General features: G+C 42.0%; 1 protein-coding gene across 2 annotated transcripts in view; it reads right to left on the bottom strand.

Moving 5' to 3' along the window:
• RERE (arginine-glutamic acid dipeptide repeats) overlaps positions 1 to 14,920 on the bottom strand; it is a 416,860-nt gene that overhangs the window by 264,709 nt on the left and 137,231 nt on the right. The gene's annotated exons all lie outside the window — the stretch shown is intronic.

The raw sequence follows: 14,920 nt of genomic DNA, 5'->3' as shown, positions 1-14,920 counted from the left end.
CACAATATTAATTTGAAAGGGAAAGAACCTATAATAAAAATTATTTCCACCTGAAAAAAAAAGTATGTAATCTGGATAGCCTTAGAAAACGTCTTAGGACGTCTCACAGTGCACTGTCTTCTGAAGACTCTTTCTAGTCACTTTTCCAAATTTCCAAAGCTTCTCTCAAGAATAAACATAAGAGTTAACTCAAAAATAACAACCTCAAAGCAAGATTCCTGTGCCTTCTATTATAATTTTTTACATCTTCTAAGTCTACTATTCTAGTTATTTTCCAAGAAAAATGGTTTCTCAGATATATATTATCTCTGTCTTCACAAAACAAAGAAGTTCCCAAAACAACCTTCCATCTTAGAGATTATTTGGTGGTTTATACATTCTTCCAAATACCCACTATTAATAGTCTCCCTAAATGTCTCTCTAAAACTAAAGCCCAAAAGGAAAGTCTGAACAGTAATATAATGAGAAGAGTGAACCCCAAACTCCAACCCAATTATTATTAAAAAATTTAAATCTTTTTATTTACAAGTCAGTTTTGGAACAGTCATAATAACCAGTAATTTTTCTTCTGCAATCTTTTAGCATCTTCCCCAGTATCTCATCTCACTTGTTCAAGTTTGTACCAAACACTGTCTATTTGCCAGGAGTTCAGAAGTAAAGATACCACAAGGGAAGAGCCCATGGTCCCAGCCCTTGATGCTCTCACACAGAAAGAGACAGCTGGTCAACAGGAGAACATCGGTTTCTTGTGCTACTCAGGCCAGATAGGAACAATACATGCAAACAAACAAAGACTGGTCCTCTTTACTCAGACAACAACAACCAAGTCAGTTTGTAATCACATGCCTCAAATGCAGAGAAAATTCTCTTTGGTCATGCCAAAGCCATAAACACTCATGCATTCTCTCCAAACCTCTTAGGTCAAACTTGATACCAGAAGAGACCTTCCCATTAGCACTTCAAATATCCTTAGACATTCAGGGAGGAAAAAAAAAAAGTTAACAACCAGCTTTAGGAGAGAGACCCATGAAGGAGCAATAATGCCAACAATCTATAAGCAAAGTCAGAAGTGTGACAGTATGAAGCACAAACCTAAACTGCTTCCTTCTATAGAGGAAATGCACTCTCAGATAGGATTTCAATTTTCTAAACATATTTCCAGAAAATGAAAAATTATTCTACTGCCTACAAAAGTTCTGCTTCAATGAATCATCTGCTAAGCAGACAGTAATAAACCCCCAAGTCCCTGGAGGCCACTAGTGTTAGCAATTGGAAATACACAAAAAGACATATTACTTTCTCCATTGGGCTTAAGTTTAGAGCCCGAACAAGCCAATCATGCAAGAAAGAAAACCATCAGCTAACATGGTTGTTAAAACATTCCTCTTTGACATTAAAAACATACCAAGGTCTCCTGGGAGTCTAAAAAGAACAACGAGCTTAGGCTGAAAGACTCTCAGATTCAGTTCAGGACAGACATACTTCAGAGAAGTTCAAGAAAACATAATTTCCCCAGGGTTAACAGGATAACTGCTCCAGAAAACAGTGTAAAAATATTATTTCAGCACTTAAACAGAAAAAAAAGTAGTAAGTCCAAATTGTACATCCAACATTACTCCCTACAAAATCATATAGTATACTTCTACTTACAAAAAACTTTGAGTTGTTTCTGCCAAGAGTTAGCAATAAAAAAATCAATAATCAGTAGATAAAGCATCCATACAATGAAACCCTCTGTGTGTATGTGTATCCAGCTTTCAGATAACTAAGAATACTGATAATCCAAAGCTAAAGTCAATTCAACTTCTGTTCACATTCGTCTCTGAAATATAGCACAGTGGGGACTTTTTTTCGCTCTGCATTTACCACAATAATCATTTTTCTCAGCTTCATTATAAAATGACCAACATACAATGCAACATTTGAGGTAAGGGATCCAGTGGCTCTGAGAAAGGCAGCTGTCATCTCAGGACACTGGAAATGTTCTACTCGGTAGATAACACTATAGTGTCTTTGTATAACAGCAAGGGGTTCACAAAGCAGGTCCCTGCCATGATCTCACTGGATTCTGTCTACTACTCAGTGATGTGAACCAAACAGGAGTCATCACCCCACTTTTCAGGCTACAGAAGGGGAACTGAGAAGACAGCATCTGTAGTGGAGTCTGAAGCAGCCCTCGCCAAGGTGAATCCACCTGACCTGATGTCAACCTACTGCTCAGATTACAATCTATATCTTCACAGGGGCCAACTTTTCCTACATATATCCTTGCTGATAATTAGCACAGACACGTTTAGGAAACACACTCATTTTAGTCTCTCCCACCCAAACAGAAGGTACTCTTCCCCAGTAAGAAAGAAGAAAATTTTGAAAATATCAAGTCAATCCACTACTCAACCCAATTCAACAGGAAATATAGGAAAAGACAGTTTAACAGGTAACAAAAGGAGAACTCTAATCTAAAAGACATTTCAGATTCAAAACAATCTTCTTCACTGAACAAATGTCAACTGAATGCCCACGATGCTAGTGTGCTGAATACCCAGTGCACTAGTTATGTGCCCACGTGTGGGGAAGACAGCAGAGAACCCCATACAAACATCCCTGGCCTGTGGACCTGATGCTCCAGAAGTGGAGAAAGGTATGAACATATATACAAATATATAGATATATCTCTATACTAAAGGAGCTTACGTAGGGAGTCCAGTGGGAACAAGGGAGTATAAGAGGACTGCAATTTTAAACAATGGTGAGGGAGGCAGCTTTGTCCCAAGAATACAGAAGAGACACGGAGACCACTGCAACAGAGACAAAGCAACTGCAAATGTCCAGAGGCTGGAGTGATTCAGGTACATTCAAACCTCAGGAAGCCAGAGGGTTTGGAGTGACATGAGAAAGAGGACTGATTTTTTATAAAAATAAATGTACAGTCCTCTCACTAGTTCCCAGATTCATCAGACTGCACTTGATTTTATCTTAACTGATAAAATTTGGTAGGCTGGCTTAGTTTCAGTGTAATCTAATCAATTAAAGTCATTCATTCAACAGTTAATGATACAGAACTATTCTTCACTGTTTCAGGTTACTTAAATAAACCTGTACACAAACATCGTTTGCCTCTTCAAAATGAAGCCAACAACCACATTCAAACACCTTACACTACTTACCAGAAGCAATCTGGATAAAGTACTCAAATTTCAATCATGCTCAGGGCCCAAATCTCATTTAAGGAAACCATTTCTTGTCACTATTTCAGTGGTCCCAGGAGGTTTGGCCCCTTGGTAGAATTGCAAGCATAGTGGACTGAGAAGCAAAGGTTCATGCTCTGGCACTGCCAGGGCTGGTGCCTTGGGGAAATCACTCTCTCTCTGAGTCAGTTTCACTGCTATAGGGCTGGGATAATAACTGGGCTTCCCAAGTGGCTCAGTGGTAAAGAATCTGCCTGCAATGCAGGAGACCTGAGTCAGGAAGATCCCCTGGAGAAGGAAATGGCAACCCACTCCAGTATTCTTGCCTGGGAAATCCCATGGACAGAGGAGCCTGACGGACTACAGTCCATGGGGTCACAAGAGAGTCAGAGATGACTTAGCGACTAAAAAAAAATAAGGAATAATAACTAGCTATTCACAGAGCTGCTGTGAAAATTAAGTATATGCATACACAGCAAATACACTTAAGAGATTGCAAAGTGCTTTATAAATGTAAACTATCAATAATATATACCTAGGTCAGTCATGACTTATTCTCGACTACAGCAGATAATATCCAATCATATATCATACTATGCAACATATAAACGTAGCCAAACATCACCCTTACCCTCAAGAATTTATTTCCTACAAGGGAGGAGGGGGGACTCTATTACATGATTAAGAAATAAATCACATAAAACTGACCACAAATGAAGTAAAAAAAATTCTAAAATATCTCTTCTTGGATCATGTGAAACCCACTTAGCACTGAAAACTTGCTCGTCCCACCTAAGTGCCCGATCCCTGGGTTCTACTCATTTCAGCGGCTCAAGCCAGATTCAGGAGGACACTTGACCCTTACGCCAAATGCAGTTAGTGAATCAATTAATTCTTTCTCATTCAACCACAGCAAGAAATGCTAACGTTTGTCAAATACCCAACCAACCATGCACTAGGCATTTTGATCAGCTCTCAGGGTCTACCAATTGCCTCCTGAATAACTCTGTAATTCATCCACTGCTCCAACTGACTCAGAAAGTGCCTATTTCAAGCCATCACCATCATTCACACAGATTACTACAACTGCCTTCTAACTGGTCTCTCTGACTACAAAATTTTGTTTTTGCCTTCCTTCCAATTCATCCTCCAATGCAGCCAGCCAAGCATCTGACCCTCTACCAGTTCTTTTTAAAAAATAGCTTTACTGAGCTATAATTCACACACCATACAATTCACCACATAATGAACAGCTAAGTGCCCACCATTCCTTTTCAAAGAGCACAGAGGCCTTCCTTTCCTGACACCCTTTCTCTTCTCCAGCCCACCTCACCCTTCTTGAATGCTCCAGCTGACCATTCCCCTCTGCTGGCCTAATCTCTACTCAAGCCTCTGGCATTCCTGCTGCCCAACTCCAGGAAGCTCCCAGACCCACCTAAAGTCCACCCTTCACCGTTTCCTATCCTGCCTGTAAAACGGCCCTCACTGACCCACCACTGGTACCTGCTGTTAACTTACATCCCTTCTCCACTGACTGACAAGGACCATGACTACAGCATAACAGTCACTGGAATAACTCCTATTGACGCAGCCTCCTCTCTACATCAAATCCACTAGAGTTTTTGTCCCTCTCATCACGTGACCATCAGGCATCCTCTGACAGGGTTAATCACACCATCTCCTTCTGCAAAGGCCCTTTTCTTTGGGCATTCCCAGCACAGTCATCTCCTAGAATCTATTCCACTGTTCCTCCACCACTAGTACTGGACCTACTATTCATGGAGTAGTGCCTAGAGAAACTACTCTCTAGGCACTGCAGAGTCCTCTTTTCTCATCCTCTACTTTATCCCAGTCCATCTCATTGTGTCCATCAGCCCTCAGGTACCACATCCACACAGGCAATCCACAAATGAACATGCCTACCAAACTTCTCCTGCAGAGGCAGGTGTCTGTGAAAACTGCCCACCTGAAGTCTCCTCTGGGATGTCTCAAAGGTCCCTCAACATATCAAAACCAAGGCAGGCTCTGGCCCCACATGGCCTGTCTTATGACTGGTGCCCCTGACCATCCTGTTAGGCAAGCTGGACATTGAAGCCTCACGTTCAGCGCCTCCATCATCAACAAAGCATGACACTGTCACCTTATAAATTTCTCTTAAACACATCTACTTGGGAGCAACCCCAACACCTCAACCTTAGTCAAAAAGCTACTAGTGTACCCTTCCTGTGCCACTTCAAACTGGCTCCTCTTGAAATCCACTCCTCTGAACCCTCACAATCCTCTTTTTACACTGAAGCTAGGTCTCTGCTTTCAAAAGGCTAATGTGACTAGTCAATCCTCACCTTAAAATACTCAATGACTTGTCACTTCCAGTCACTAAAACCAAATCTGGGACTGTTAACTAGAAACTCAAAACCCAGTGCAGGGGACATGGGTCCAATCCCTGCCTGGTCTGGGAATTAAGATCCCACATGCTACGGGGCAACTAGCCCATGCTCCACAACAAGAGAGTCACCATAATGAGAAGTCCACACACTGCAATAAAGAGCAGCCCCTGCTCACCACAACCAGAGAAAAGCCCAACAGCAACAACAAAGACAAATCCTCTCCAGGATCCTTTCTTTCTGCCCTTATCTTTCTATCTGGCCTCAACCCCCACCCACTTCCTACACTCTGCCTAACCCCACTGCCTTTCCCACGGTTCCTTGAACACACTCCCCCACCTGGACTGAGACAGTTCCAGTTCTTCCTTCTGTCTGTGGTGCTCTTCTCCTCTCCTGGTCTAGGTATCTCCTACTCTTCCTTCAGGTCCCAGTTCAATAGCAACTTCCCCAGGATGTCCTTTCTTGCCCAAGAGGACTAGGTTAATGCAGCGCTTTCCACCACTGTAACTTCGCATTTGTTTGTGTGTACCTCTCAGCTAGAAGTTCCATGAGGAGCTGACCCTGACTATTTTTGCCCTGTGCTGTACTCTCAGATCCTAACCCACCACCTGGCACACACAGGCGAGTAATAAATTACTTTTCTCTGCCCTCTCTCTGACACATAAGCTGGGGCAATTAAGAGGGCATTATGATGAGACTTTTATTTGGGAAAGAAAGTATTCCAGGAGTAATTAACTGAGGGACTGCTTGAGCTGGCTTATAAACCATGAACAGGATGAGAAGGAACCAAAAGGAGGAGGAAACATTACAGGTCCAGCAAAAAGAGTGACTGAATCCTTGTCCTTGATGGCAGATACAGGGTAAAACTAGTCAGAGCAAGCTTATGTAGAGAGGGAGAGGGAAACAGATGATAGAGGCTCCTAAAACAATAAAGCAGCTAACACTCACTGAGCACTTAACATGCACTGAGCATTTTACAAATGTTAATTCATTTAATCTTCACTATAATGAGAATGAGAATATAATTTATCTTCCAAACTGGGACACATCTGAGAGCAAAAAGATTAATAATTGTTCAGGAAAAACATAAAAGCAGGTCACATGACCACCCTAGCTGTAGCTCTATTCAGTAGATGCTGTGGCTGTGTGCATTTTCCCTGTGCAAAAGCAAGCACTGAGAGGCTGAGCAAGGAGACCCAGATCATCCAGCTTTGGCTCAGACCCAGAGTGTTGACTTAGAGCCCATCCTCTTAACCACAAGGCTACACTGCCTTCAATTACACGGCCTTAAAAGCCAAGCCAATACAGTTGCTAAGCACACATTGTTACTGCAGACTCCTAAGATGAAAATAGCATTTTGGGGAACATTCATCTCATCTGGCAGAAGATACTTTCCATCAAGAGTTGTTGTGCCATTCCAACAAGTTTGCTTTCAAATCCACTACCTCCAAAAGCCTAAATTAAGAACCAAGATCCTCAAGAACTTCTGCCTTTGCCATTTCTACATTTATTGTGCCTCAGTAAATGCTTTTACTTTCTCCTTTAGGTCCAAGTATACAAGACCTGAGTGATCTACCCACAGCAGAACACAAAGAAAGAAGGAGGCAGCTAGGTGAATGCTTTCAAAGGAAAATCGATTTTTTTTTTCCTGTCCCTTTTATACCAACAGCCTGGGAATGAAAATGGACTGACTTTTGCTCTGAAAAGGAAAGGTCACTCCAACACTTGACTCCCTGGACAAGAACTCATCAACAACAAGCTGCTGCGGAGAACACTTCAAAATAGGCTGGGGAATCACTGACAGAAATGCATGGGAAATAGGAGGTCAGCAGATCTGGGAGCCCACGCAGAGGTCAGAGGGTTTTACCTGAGGCAAATGTGGTCCTGAGAGTGGTTCTCCCACATGAAAATAAACCAGTGTGAAGTTCTCCCACCCAAACAAATTCAACCATTTACAAGTAAACGGCTATATGTGCACCTCCAAAGATTCTCTACATTTGGGGGTAGTAAATATTTAAACTCGATCTGTTTAAATATTCAGTGAGTTGAGATACTCGTTCCTGGAACACGTCTTATTAAGAGAACCTAAATCACCGAGATGGGACGCATTAGTCAAATTCAGAGTGCAGCCTTTGTGGTATCAAAACAGAAAGAGACCCAGAATGAACACGTCTTAATCACAAGCGGGTGTAATGCTTAGAGCAGCTCTTCTTCAACTCCCTGAAAAGACTATGGGGAAAAAACAGAACTAAGATTGGTGAACTCTGACAAGTATCTTAATTTCTTCCAAAAAGACACAATAACAACAAAACACACAACCTGCAAAGGTGGGGAAAGTACCCAGAACAGCAAAACTCCAGGTTATGATCAACAACCCAATTAAATAACAAACAATACATAATCTTTTTATTTGAAGCAACAGTAAGGAATTCCCAAAGATGAGATGCCCAAGTGGCTTCCCCCGCATCCCCCCTCTTAAAAAATTAAAAACCCTCCGTTCTTTAAAGAACACACAAACTGATCCACACAAGCAATTGATTTCTATACTGTTAAAAAGTTTTCCCCAATTACCTACGAAATGTTTTGCCTTACATGTTGCCTATAGTTGTGTCTCTTCTACTAAGTAGTTAAGGAATACTCACTGCTTACTTTAAACCATGGCTTCTCAACGGTGGCACAATTAAGATTTTCAGCCAGATTACTGGGGGAGGGTAGGGCAGGGGGTTGCCTGTCCTGTGCATTATCCCTGGTCTCCACTCACATAGACTCTAGTAGCACAACCCACTGCTCCAATTAGGACAACAAAGAATATCTCCAAATACTGCCACATAGCCTCTGGGATGGGTGAGGGGGGTGGGGGGGGCAAAGCTGTTCACAGGTGAGAACTGCTCCTTTAAACGAATAAAACTGTTGGTCAGTCACAGAGATTTCAAAGGGTTAAGCAGCTGTGTTGCTTTATTTAGAATTATGCTGGACCAATATGGAATGCATGAGAGAACACTGTATAAAAACTATATAATATGGCATGTTCTTCATTCTCTGAAATAGACTGGACTAACTCAAAACACTTCCTGACATAGAAATTACACAGATGTGTGAAGCTGAATTAGGAAAACAGAAGTAAATATTCTGAAAATCTTGATGCTTCCTGGCAAGCCCTGAAGGTTATCAAGAGTACTGTTACTTAAGCAGTGACCTGCTCTGGTCCTGGGGCCAAATGAATGCTTCTGTTAGCACACAACTAACTGAGAAAAACTGGTGCCCTCAATGCCAAGAACCAAATGCCTATGAAGCCAAGCCCCTAATGGGAAAGATGAAAGAATTCCTGAACTCACTCTCTCAAGGACTTCCCAGGTGGCGCTAGTGATAAAGAACCCTCCTGTCAATGCAGGAGACAATCCCTGGGTCAGGAAGATCCCCTGGTGAAGGAAATGGCTTCCCACTCCAGTATTCTTGCCTGGAGAATCCCATGGACAGGAGCCTGGCAGGCTAGAGTCCACGGTGTCATAGAGTCGGACGGACACGGCTGAAGTGGCTTAGCACACACTCTCTCAAAGCGTGGTCACAGATAGAAAACCAAATGGATAAAAGAGAAACATAAAAGTCAAGCAGATGGATAAGTAAAATATGGTATATCCATAAAACAGAACATTATCCAGCAAGAACAAGAAATGAAATCTTGATCTATGTTTCAACATGGGTAAGCCTGGGAAGCATCATGTGACGTGAAAAGTGGAAGTCACAGAAGACCACAAACTGTATGATCCCATGAATTATGGAATGTCCGGAGAAGACAAATCCCTGGGGACAGAAAGCAGACCTGGAGGTGGGGGTGGAGGTTGCTATGCTTATGAGTTTCATTTGGGGATGATATCAAGGTTCTAGAATTGATTATGGTGATGCCTGCACGTATCTGTGAAAATATGAAAAGCCATTAAATTGTACACTTTAAATGGGTAAATTATGTGAATTATATTTCATTATAGCTGTTAAAACACAAACACACACAAACAGTAACATTACAAAGTTATTTTTAAAAAAAGCTCAGGCCTTGCTATAGCTTAAAAAAAAAAATGCACCTAGCTATAAAATTCACAAGGGTTGGCTCCACCTCGGCAATTGAGAAAATCATCCTCTTAATGCTGTAAAAGCAGAGGAGTTAATTAAACACAAAGGAGAAGTTTTATTTCATGTAACACTAAGAATGAAAGAGAACCTTCCTTGGACCACAGTAATCTTTAATATGCAGGAATGCTTGGTCAGGCTTACTACCTCTGCACAACATGTTCCAAAGCAGATAAGTTAGACAGGGTTTCTTTCAGTTTGCAGAGCCTCCAGATTCAGTTAATTTGCAACCACGGCACATAAACTCTCAGAGGCTGATGAAAGGAAATGACAGGGTGGATTTTATACTTAACTTAATACAATCACACTTCACACATATATGAAAAGCCAAAAGCATTCATAATACACTTCTAATCCATGGGTACAAATTATATCAGGGGAAAAATAAAACTATAAAACCCACCAGAGCAGTCCTTCTAAAAACACTTAAAATCTGACTCTCAGATGAAAAGGAAAAGTAGCTCTGACCAAAAGCGTAAATCTAAACCCAAAGTCAGTGTGCCATTTTCTTGGACTGAGCTGTTCTAACTGTGCATGATGTGCTCTTGGTTGACCAGATGTATTACCCTGCCATCTTTGTTAACCTGATGTCTTTCAAAGAGAAAAGCAAAAGAGCCACTAGTTCTTGGCATCTTGAATTATTCAATTATTCAATTCAAGATGCCAAGAACAAGCAAGCGACCAGGTAGTGACCAGGGAGGGCGGGGACACTGGACCGTAACACTTAAATGCTATAGTTGTAACAGTGATCATCAAAGAAACACCAATGTCCAAAGTCGCTGTGAATTCCTCCATTCAATAAATATTTATTAAGTACCTACTAGGGGCCAAGCCAAGAGTCTGACACGACTGAGCGACTTCACTTTCACTTTTCACTTTCATGCATTGGAGAAGGAAATGGCAACCCACTCCAGTGTTCTTGCCTAGAGAATCCCAGGGATGGCGGAGCCTGGCTGCTGTCTATGGGGTCGCACAGAGTCAGACACGACTGAAGCGACTTAGCAGCAGCAGCAGGGGCCAAGCACTACCACAGGAGCTACAGACACATACACAACCAGAACACACACAAGCTCTAACCACAGAGGCTTACAGTACAGTAGGGGAGGGGGCAGACAACATACAAGACAAGAAAACATACAGTACATTAGCTGGTGATGAGTGAGTGCTATGGAGAAAAACAAAGTTGGGCAAAAGGGAAAAGGAGGGTGTGGATTTATTCAAGGTAATCAATGATAAGGGGTCATTTGACCTAAAGGAAGTAAGGCAGCAGGAAATATGGTTATCTGGGGGAAGGCATTTCAAGCAGAGAGAAAAGTAAGTACAGAGGCCTGAAATGTGCACGCCAGCACATCCAAACAGCATCAGAAGGCCAAAGTGGCTGAAACAGCGGCACCAAAGAAGAAGAGCCTCTGTAGGGTTCTGGCACAGAGAAGTAGTGATCTGAGTTAAATTTGAACAGACTCCCTCCGGCTGCTGAGGGGTTAGTTAGGAAACTCTGAGTTCAGGCCAGGTGTCAGTCGTGCAGGGGCAAGCAGAGGCCAGACTGTGGGCAGGTTGTGCAAGAAGGGCCCTGGGAATCTGCTATCACACTGCATGCGATGTGAGACAAAGGGAAGAGGCAGAGTGGAGGCTGCAATTTGTGCTGAGCAGCCAAAGAGCAGAACTTCCTTCACTGATAAGGAAAAAGGAAAACTGCTATTCTGTTTGGAACATTTGAGATGCCTAGCGATATCCAAGCAGAAATGCAGGTTCAGGTTGAGAGGTCAAAAAGCTTTGGACTAGAGACTGAAAGCTGGGAGTCTTCAATATGCAATCCCTACACCAACAACCATGAGAATGCATGATCTAGAAACAAACTACAGGAGATGAAACATTCAGGCTGGCAAGAGAATACTCAGAAACAAGTTAAGACATTGCAGACAGACCAAATACACCCGTGAAATGCGGGTGAAGTGTCAGTGACAGGATGATGGAAAGACTGTCTCAGACTACCTTCTGGAAATCCTGAGGTAAAAACAACACATTGTTTAATTCACAGAGAAGCCCTCTACATCTGCAACAGTTGCCTACAGGCAAATTATATATTAATGGTGTTACCAAATGCTGCAATTCATAAAACCCAGCCTGCTACAGCTTCGCCTGTCTCTACTTTAGGAGGACATACAAGACAGGAACACCTTCTCCACTCCCCACCCCATTTCAAAGAGCTTGGGCAAGGTGGAACGGGGAGACCCTTTTCACTCTGAAAATTAATGAAGGGGCTTTAATGGATTTTAAGAAGTTTTCTTACTATAGGCTCCACATGAAAAAAAAAGAAAAAGCATAGTAAATAAGTATATGAATTCAAAACAAAAGTTCAATTTCAGAAAAAAAAATGAGATTTAATAGTCTCACTAGTGATGTTTCAGTTCAGCTCAGTTGCTCAGTCGTGTCCGACTCTTTGCAACCCCACGGACTGCAGCACACCAGGCCTCCCTGTCCATCACCAACCCTCAGAGTTTACTCAAACTCATGCCCATCAAGTCGGTGATGCCATCCAACCATCTCATCCTCTGTTGTCCCCTTCTCCTCCCACCTTCAATCTTTCCCAGCATCAGGGTCTTTTCAAATGAGTCAGCTCTTCGCATCAGGTAGCCAAAGAAATGGAGTTTCAGCTTCAACATCAGTCCTTCCAATGAATACTCAGGACTGATTTCCTTTCTGGAGTTATTTCTCCACTGATCTCCAGCAGCATATTGGGCACCTACCAACCTGGGGAGTCCATCTTTCAGTGTCCTATCTTTTTGCCTTTTCATACAGTGATGTTTAGTTGGTGTCATAATTTGAGTCCTAAAGAAGTGCTGAGTCAAAGGGGGGTCAGGGGATGAGAGCGTTTTCTTTTTAAATACTTGATGTGAAAGGTTTAATTGGACTCAAAATATATGTGTGTTATCAAGAAAATTATGTCTATATTTGACAATGAAAGAATGAGGGAGAAAACACGTAATGAATTTTTCACAAAGTCCTATATAGACATTTCCAAAATATCTCCAGTTTACCCAGTACACTATACAAATATCTTCTATATATGTGGAGGGGGGCTTCCCTGGTGGCTCAGTGGTTAAAGAGTTACCTGCCAATGCAGGAGATGGATATTTGATCCCTGGGTTGGAAAGATTGTCTGGACAAGGAAATGGCAACCCACTCCAGCATTCTTGCCTGGAAAATCCCATAGACAGAGGAGCCTAGCGGGCTACAGTTTATGGGGGTGCAAAAGAGTTGGACACGACTTAGCAACTAAACAACAACAAATGTATGTGTAACAGCAGGAAGCATGAGCTCCAGGTAATCTTGACAGTGCGAGCATGTTCTTCTGTAGTTGACTGTTGCAGATTCCCCAGACTTTTTGGCACCTAATGACTTACCACATTAACACTCAAGAGTAGGAAGAGCCAGAAAAGGAGGGGCAGGGTCACTGCCCAGAAACGGAGTCTAGATTTCTAAATAAGGATTCTTACATGTAATTATCTAGCTGCTATCATTCGTCAGCAATGAAGCCTGCATTGGTAACTTTTTCTCAGCACTAAGGTCTCTCCATGGCCAAAGTGGTACCCAAGACTGCCAGGAGCAGTCAAGCGATATGTGACACGTGTCGCAAAAAGTGCAACACCAATAAGCTGAATGCACGTTTTCCATTTTGGAAACTGAAAATGGGGAAACTGCAGGTAGGAGGGAGGAAACTGTTAAGGGAGGCGCATGGCACAGGCCTATGGGGGCCCTGAAGCACCCCCGCGGTGCCAGCAGCGGCCTCTCCGGATGCCCGCACCAGACACAGCTGGCTTTTGGCCCCAGTCAGCAAGCCCACTGTAGGTTCACAGTTCGCAAAGAGTCTCCTCATAAAATAAAAATAACTCCTAGGAAAAATATCAAGTTTATCTATCAAAAAAAGAAACCCCTGAATAAATGTGTGTGTGTGTGTGTGTGTGTGTGTGTGTGTGTGTGTGTGTAATCAGCAATAAGTAGTGTGTGTGTGTGTGTGTGTGTAATCAGCAATAAGTAGAATAAATTCCTATGGAGGATAGAATGTTCTATTTTTACCTCCTTGATAAGAGGAACAGTCTTACACCCAAGAATAAAACAGTCCCTATTACAATGTAGCAGCTTAATTTGTTTACTACAAGAAGCTTTAGAGGATGATAGAGGATGATGTAAGGGCCTCACACCACAGATAATATACCACAGTCCGGCTCAGGATGTAACAGATTCTCAAATAAAAAACTCATTTACCTCTCAGACCAGATCCTCCTGAGAATGAGAAGAGAATGCCATTAAGACGGTATCGGGTTTCCAATACCCCTCTAAAGCAAGTATCGGTCAAGATCTTGGAAAGAAGGCCATAAACGAGAAACCCATTAATCTGTGAAACAAATAAAGGGCTTCAAAAATAAGTGTCAAAATAAGAAAAATTAACTAGCATGTTTCTTTAAAGAATGAGGTGAAAGAATGTGATTCTCTAGTTTATATCAAAGCACATCCAAATTAAATCTATTGCAGTATCATTTAAAACACAAACTGTTATTAACTAATATGTACAAAAGTTGAAGCTTTTCCTATAGACCCCTGGCCTAAGAGAGGGCTCATCTCGACATTTATAAATTATTAACACTGCCCTGTAACTACCGCTAGACTATAAAAGAACCTTTTGACTTATGGACCTGAACATTATCATCAGAAGGAAAGTAATACAGGGAAGGGGAAAAAAAGAAAAGCTGGGTCTTCAGAGCTTTTCAAATTAAATTTTTAAAAGTATGAGAGCAACTGTCGAGGTCACAGTTATAGACAATAACCATAACACTGAGCAGAACTGAAGAGGGCAGAAACTGCACTTCTTCAAGAAGCAGGTACATCCGTTAACAAGACTTTATTGGCCATGCACTGGCAGGATTAATCAATACCACAGGTATCTTTTTCTAAGCTTTCATCTCATATAGTGCAAGATAAAGATGGTAGAGCAACTGAATTGCCTGATTAAATAAGATCTGTATTCAAACTGTTCAAAGTCAAGTTCCCTGACAAGTCTCAGTTTTGTTTTCAAGGAAAAATTAAACCTACCAGCAAAATACTCATTCCATACTCCACAACCACAAAAGCACCAGAGGCTCAGTTTACTGTCCAATGTAAACGCATAATATATTGAAGAGTTCTAGTCTCTAGTGACCTTTATGAACACCTGGAAAATGCAAG

This window comes from Budorcas taxicolor, chromosome 16, assembly GCF_023091745.1.
Source record: "Budorcas taxicolor isolate Tak-1 chromosome 16, Takin1.1, whole genome shotgun sequence".
NCBI lineage: Eukaryota > Metazoa > Chordata > Mammalia > Artiodactyla > Bovidae > Budorcas > Budorcas taxicolor.
This window is presented reverse-complemented; position numbering and strand designations above follow the sequence as displayed.